Source organism: Cyprinodon variegatus, unplaced genomic scaffold (genome assembly GCF_000732505.1).
Source record: "Cyprinodon variegatus isolate N-32 unplaced genomic scaffold, C_variegatus-1.0 Scaffold161, whole genome shotgun sequence".
NCBI lineage: Eukaryota > Metazoa > Chordata > Actinopteri > Cyprinodontiformes > Cyprinodontidae > Cyprinodon > Cyprinodon variegatus.
In genome coordinates, this window is record NW_015150614.1 from 834,027 (window position 1) to 841,729 (window position 7,703).

Genomic DNA, 7,703 nt, shown 5'->3' on the forward strand with positions numbered 1-7,703 from the left:
TTTTATGTCTTAATAAGGGTCACTGGATGGGTGGGGCGGTGCCCTAGCGCCTTCCATTGACCTGCCACCACTGAATCATACAGTATTCATAAAATGAGTTTCTGTGACTAAACTAAATGGTTGAGGCTGAAAACTGAAAGAAGCATCCAAACACTCAGCAAATAGCAAAGGTTTCTGTGGGCATGGAGAAGATGCAGAAAATAGTCCTGGCAGCCATCAGTGGGTTTTATAATGACATGTTATAAATTTAGGGGTAACAAGCAAACAGTTATGTTTATAGAAACAAATGTTTGCAACAAAATAAGATGTTCTCAGTTTCAATATCTAAAATATTTTCTTTTATTTTTTTTCAGCTAACCACAAGATTTGTTTTTTTTTAAATTTACGAATACTTTTATTATTTTCCAAGGTATCCTGTAAATATGAAATATAACTTAACACTGCTTCTCTATATTCCTTAAACATTATGCTTCGATAAACAGTTTTTTTTCTTGTCATTTAAAGTTCTAATTTTCTTGTGACTCTAGGTTGGAGGTCAAGTACTCCCTGCATTGGCAGCTGTGTCAATCATAGACAAGGTATGCACACACACCCATTTAAAGGAGTCCAAATATCCAACAGTTCAATTAACTTCAATTTCTAAGATAAGTGTTTATTTGTGAACTAAAGCATTTCAAAAATACTTTCAACATATCTCATAAGAATTTGAGATAGGTTCATATAGTTGCCTAAGAAGAACAGTCTGAACTTAAGGAGTTATTGAATCAAAGGCAGCAATTTTGTTGTTAAAGGAATTCTGCTGGTGGCTCCACCAGGGGTGTCAGTCCCAATGTCTTGTTGCTAAAATGACAATAAAGTTTGTCCAAGTCTGTTATTCTCACAGCATACAGTGGGGAAAATAAGCATTTGAACACCCTACTATTTTGCAAGTTCTCCCACTTAGGAATCCTGGAGGGGTCTGAAATTATGATTGTGGGTGCATCCACTATGAGAGACATAATCTAAAAAAAATCATAATGTATGATTTTTTTAACTATTTATTTGTATGACACAGCTGCAAATAAGTATTTGAACACCTATCAGTTAGAATTTTGAACCTTATTCTGCCTTCAGAATAACTGCCTTATTTTCCTAAATTAGATGCACCTGTTTGAGGTCGTTAATGCATAAAGACACCTGTCTACCCCATACATTCAGTAAGAATCCATCTATCAACATGACCCAGACCAAAGAGCTGCCCAACACACTAGAGACAAATTTATATACCTCCAGAAGGCTTGAAAGGGCTACGGTTAAATTGCCAAGCAGCTTGGTGAAAAAAGCTCCACTGTTGGAGCAATCATTAGGAAATGGAAGAAGCTAAACATGACTGTCAATCTCCCTCGGACTGGGGCTCCATGCAAGATCTCACCTCGTGGGGTGTCAATAATACTAAGAAAGATGAGATATCAACACAGAACTACATGGAAGGACCTGGTCAATGACCTGAAAAGACCTGGGACCACCGTTTCCAAGGTTACGGTTGGTAATACACTAATACGTAACGGTTTGAAATCACACATGGCACGGAAGGTTCCCCTGCTTAAACCAGCACATGTCAAGGCCTATCTTAAGTTTGCCGATGACCATTTGGATGATCCAGAGGAGTTATGGGAAAAAAGTAATGTTGTCAGATGAGACCAAAATAGAACTTTTTGGTCATAATTCCACTAACTGTGTTTGGAGGAAGAAGAATTATGAGTACCTCAAAAATCCCCCTCAAAAAATATAGTCGAGATTATATTTGAAAGTTCAGATTAGTCCCTTTCTTATTACTTGTTCCGTTCCATTAGTCAAGCAGCATCACCTAGTGATGTAATAAAAACTGATGCATTTTTTTTTTTAAGAACCTCATTATGCTTGGAAAGTCCAATATGATACTCCGTAATGAGAATCAGATTCAGCTTTGTTAGCAATAACTGTTTGCAATACATTTAACCTGAGTTACAAGCACCTGCACAGCAAATCCAAATCTCTTAAATGACCAGTGTTGGTGTTAAAAGAACTATGTTAACTCAAAACGTGCTTTGTCTAATTTAACTATGCAATACAGTTAGTTTCTTCAAAGAGTTGGTGTTAATCTACAAAGTTAAAGTAAGGCAACTCTGTTACGTGTTGATTTCAAAATCTACACTTAGCTGAACTTATCTGTGAACTCCTTCAAAAAATATTTGCTAACCCACATGTTTTTTTTAAGGCAAGACACCTAACCTGAATTTGTGATGTGTTGATAATGTACTGATGGCCTGGTGGCATGTGTTCACAACAGCCTCACTTCTGTAATCATGCCTGAGGGCAACTGTAGCCACAGTGTATCAGACAGCATGGGATCGATTACCGCCATTATGCTGATGATACTCAGCTATATTTGTATATAAATCCTGAAAGTGTGTGGTGTTTACTTTTGACACTATACACTAATCTTACATCAATTCAACGCTCACAGTTGTTGAATTTAAAATAATGAGATTGTTTCTCCAACTGTCACTGTTAACTGTTTAACACAACACAAGTGTTATTTATGTGAAACAATGTTGACAATTAAAAGGTGTTGAATTTTATTCCCTATGGGTTGAGTTAAGACTTCCTAAATTGCTGTTTATGTTGAACAGACAGTAGGTATAAGTAAATGAGCTTTAGTAATTATTGGGATGAATGGAGCAGTATGTGCATGTGTCTATGCACAGGGAGATTGTAGTAGTCAAGTTTAATGCAACTGATAAGGTGGAATTTGCTTTAGCAGTATTGCCCAGATCTACTTTCCTTGCATACGCAGGTAAAACACTGCCTTCCTACTACTTCCTTTAATTCAAATAATTATTCAGATGTTTTCAGAGCACAAAATGAAGAGCCTCAGTCTTCAGGAACTTAGATGGAAATGATAAAGCCCCTAAAGTCTGAGCAATGCACTACTTAAATCAGTCCCCAAGAGACTGCCAGCAGTCTAATATTAGCAGAGCACACGTCTCTCCATACAATCAGTCACTAAGCTGACTAAACTTACTTCACTTTGTCCAAAGCCTCTTTTTAAGTTATTTTACTATGCTGCTGACTTCTGCTGGGTACCAGGGTGTCTGGGGACAACAACCAGACAACCAGCAGAACAGCATTTTGATGAGTGAAAGTCTCCTTAAAGAATTTAAAGAATAAGGAGACCATAGCTAAGACCCTATAAGGAAATCTGAAGGCTTAAATAAGGTCTGTACCAGAACAAAATGTTCTCCATTATGTACAAATTTGCTGTGATTACTGTTGTGGAAAAATCAGAGCTAAAGCTTTTTGTTGTTGAAGCCACAATGAGTGTGCAGAGAGAACTATGCTGCCCTCATCTGGTTGGTCAACTTGCATTTGGCATACCCAAGAAGTATGGAGAAAAACATCCAAAATACCCAGTCCACCTTTAACAAACAGAAATTCCTCAAGTCTATGATATTTCCTGACAATTATATTTCTGATTTACTCCCTTTAGGCCATAATCTTTACCCCCTTAATGTAACTTCCTACTACTAGCACTTCCTTTGGTTCATTTCAGTACGGGTCTGGCTAAGGCTTTTTGGTCTAAACTTACAGCATCTCTTTTGAGTAACGGCTCAGGTTGCTATGATGCTGAGAAGTGATCCTTAAGTTCACAGCCAGAAGTGCAGTTTTGTCATAAAAAAAAAAAAAAAACTGCCTGCAGCTTTCTGTGGGATTTTGCTTCAGAAGCTTATGAATGATGTATTTCTAATTCTGAGCTGATGTGTGCATTAAAGCTCGTCATACGCTCTCAAAAGCTGAGCTCTGCCATCTTAAAGGAATCTAATTTTAGTCTCTCTGTGCCATTATCTAGTTCTCTAAGTCATGATCCACAACTCATTGCAGAATATACAGGTAAGAAGTTAAATACAGAACATTGTTTTTTGCTTTCCATCCTTTGCTGGCCGAGGAACATTTTCTTAGACCTAGAGGGTTCAACAAGGTGTCTGACACATTTCTCAGAGATGTTGGTTAATATTGACTCTGTGGCTTTACATAGTTGCTGCATTTGAACCCCAATGTTTTCAATCTCCTGCCTCCCCACTGTAACAGCGATTGGTGTACTATGTAGTATCATTTAGAAAGTGGTTGCAATGTATTCAAAAAGAGATGACATGGTAAGCTTTGTACTCAGATTGAAATTATGTAAGTAATGCTTTTTTGATACTAAGGGGCCCAATGTTGCTGAAAAAAGAAGAAAACATCCTCAAGGCTGCATGGATTAATCATTTCATAATCTTCCAATTCTGCACCACTGTCTGATATCAAAATAGGGAATGCATTTCCAGTGTAAATCTTATCATTCTCTGCAAACATGAAAGCTCGCTTTGGATTACCTTCGTAAGTGTCTAAAGTCACCTAAATCCTCATTCAACCTTATTCTGATGCCCAGTTGGAAATTTGACATGTTGCTTTCATCACATCAAGATGCCTAAATGTAGTAATTTGCAACCACTTGCTAAGTCTGCTTGCTCTTTGCCTTAAAAAGCAATTGAGAGGGTGTACCCAGTGAGGTAGCCTCTTGTGTTTTACATAGTGTTGTACATAGTGTTTTTGTATTAACACATGCATTCTCAAGTTTGAACAGGAGGGGGCAGGCACCATCTCTCAAACAGACATCAGATGTTGCCTAGATAAGCCTAGAATGAAGTGCAAAAGCAGTCTAAGTGTGGCCTTACTCCCTTTAGGTATGAGGGTTAATCTTTTTACATGACCTTTGAGACAAAGAGTCATTGATGCAATGAATAAACCTTTTAGTGTAATGTTTTTCTCAATGTACTGATGCAGTCCACATAACATGGAGCCTGTTAAAGGCAAAAAAAGAAAGCATAACCTTAAAATATTGAGTGTTTATTATTTTTGCAAGTTTGATAATAATTTCAAAGGTGAAAATATCATACCGAATAAATACTTGAACCCCAATATATGTAATAAAGCTCTTGCACATCATGTAAGGATCTGGACTCTGCAGTTTGCACACAGTCTGTATCATTCTTACTATGGGAACTATGAGGCCCTCTGGCTGAGTAACAGTAAGGAGAGTTTTTCTTGTCGAAGCAAATTAATTTTCATCAAAAACCAGATCCAAGACTCTCAGCTTCATTATAACACACCTGTTACAATGAAGAGAACTGCATTAATGTGGTTGGTTGGGGTCTTCAGCAGTTTTAGCAGACACATAGCCTTAGTGATTCAGTCACAACACTTTTTTTTTTTCATTTTTGGACAGCAAGCAAGGTTTTCACTCACACAACAGATGGGCAGCTCAGAGCTGTGGACAGGCAGACTGTGAGAGAGCCAAGAAGATGAGAGAAAGAGCAGAATAACTCGACAAACTGAGAGCAGCGGGAGCAAGGTTGGCTTCTGTCTGTTTCTTTCTCTTAATCCGTAAATCTTCTGTAATCAGGATGAGAGGGAGAGAGCACGTTGCCTGACTTAGGGCAGTAGATTCTATGTTGGGACCAGGCTGATGAGGCAACCTAAGTGGCCTGCAGAAGAAATGGAGGGAGGGGGGGAGGCTGAAGCTGTGCTCAGGTTGGGGAACTTAACCCTAACCAGTCACTGGCGTGCATTCACAACTAGAGCCAAGAGAAGATGTTTTAACACCCAGGAGGAATAATAAAACATCAGAAAAGAGAGAAGGAGGCCTGAACCATGGATGGAATCTTCTGGGTGAGATCTTAAAGTTTTTCTAAAGTTCTGATTTCCAAATGGTTTAGGCGATGTTTTGGATTTAGACGGAAACTGAGACAGCTTGATGTTAATAGAAGTTTAGGCCATAAAGACAGTTAAAGAGGGATGAGGATTTTCATGAGTTAATCTTCATTCTTCTTGACAAAAACTGCTAGAATAAAAGCACATGCTGGGGAGGTTGAGATGGTCTCCATCATCTATAGTCAAGGCCAGAGATACTCTGCCAAATGACTGCTGCTCGACTTTTCATTCTTAAAGAAGACAGACAGATGAGAAACAACCTTGTTTTTTGACTTTAAAGACTTTACTGTGTTTTCAGGTGTATCTGTTAATTGAACGATGACTCATCAATATTGTGCTTAAGTTTCTTTCCTTCTAAATACTTAAGTGTCTTCATCTTTTGGAGTTTTGTGCTAGGTAACAAAATTATTGCTAATACAAATAAAACCAAGACTTAAAAGGTCCTGTTCTGCAGAACAGTGTGACTCTTAAAAGAAGCAATGGCAGATGCTGTCATTAAACTGGACTCCCATTGATTCCAGCACCATATGGCCTTTTTTATCCCAGTCTATCCCTCACACTATACCTTCATTCACATTATTTCCAGAGACCAGATTTCCTCAAGCCAACATTATTCTCCTTTCATGCTTCTGCTATTGTGTTAAAGGTACAAAGCATAGAATCTGTACTTCTGCTGACTTGGCTCTTCTAAGCTTGTGAAGAAATAATGCTTTTTAAACATTGTCATACGGACAACAAACAGAAAAGCATATTATAATATGTTAGGTTTAAATCATAGCCTTACACATTAGCCGCAGTGACATGGGGAGCTAAGGTGAGGTACAGTAAAGCTCCTCATCCTCTTTAGCCATCATATCTTCAGGTCAACAGGTCTTCACAGGAATGAGTCTCACAGTCTGGTCGCCATCAAATTGGTAAAAATAAATGTTCAGGGTACAACAACTAAAATTATTATTACATAACAATTCATATTAGAAACACCTGAGATGTGGATAAATTGATGGAACCTTAAAATCAAGAGTAAAAACATTAATTCGTATTACTCTATATCTTGTTTATGCTTCTTATTTGTTGTTATATTCATGTCAGTGTGCATTAATTTTCATATTTCTTGGTTTTCCTGTAAAGCAGTTTGAACTACCCTCCTATATAAAAAAATATAGCGTGTTTGGCATCTCCTTATTCATATTTAGTTACTTTAACACAAATGTTTTAAGTTGTACCCTGCTAACTTGAATAAATAGTATCAAAGTATAAATCTGATTAATTAAATGCCAAAAACGGTTGCATTGGGTTTTTTTTTAGTGTGCGTATGAATGGAGACCTTGTAAAACACTATCTTTAGCAGTTTTAAATATATTTAGAGATTTTATTTTGGTACCAAAGATAACAAAATGTAAAAAGCCTTAGAAAAATAATTTTTCACCGAACGATTTAGGAAAGCCTGACTTTTAAGTACATATCACCTTGTTTGGCATCACGTATTACATGAAGAAAAAAATAAACAGCCACATTAATAGAATTTATTGTTATTACTTAGTAATGCAACATTTATTATCAGCTAACATAACCAGACAGAACCAAAGTTTTCTCCTAATTTAGCCTTTGTCCATTGTGGGACAATTTATTCTCCAGGACTTATTTTTTCTGCAATAGAAACACCTATAGACCCGTGAATCAGGGATTTCTTGAGTAATTATTCTCCCCCAAGTGTTTCCACTGCCAGAACTGGGCTGGTCAGACAAAAGTGTTTTATGTAAACTTAAAATCATTTTATAGGAGATGATTTTTTTTATATTTTTTGCTTTGTTTTGTTTCTGGGTTGTTGTTTTTTTCTGTTTTTGCAAACACAAAATTTGAATGGAGCAAGTATTTTCCATTTAAATATATTACTATATACATATATATATATATATATATATATATATATATAT

General features: G+C 36.9%; 1 protein-coding gene across 1 annotated transcript in view; it reads left to right on the plus strand.

Annotated features, from left to right (window-relative positions):
• The first annotated feature begins 526 nt into the window (after positions 1 to 526).
• Positions 527 to 7,703, plus strand: part of LOC107086759 (ankyrin repeat domain-containing protein 33B-like) — a 10,138-nt gene continuing 2,961 nt past the window's right edge. Inside the window, exon 1 of the mRNA XM_015377902.1 lies at positions 527 to 578. The gene's annotated coding sequence lies outside the window, so the exon portion shown is untranslated. The remainder of the gene's footprint in view (positions 579 to 7,703) is intronic.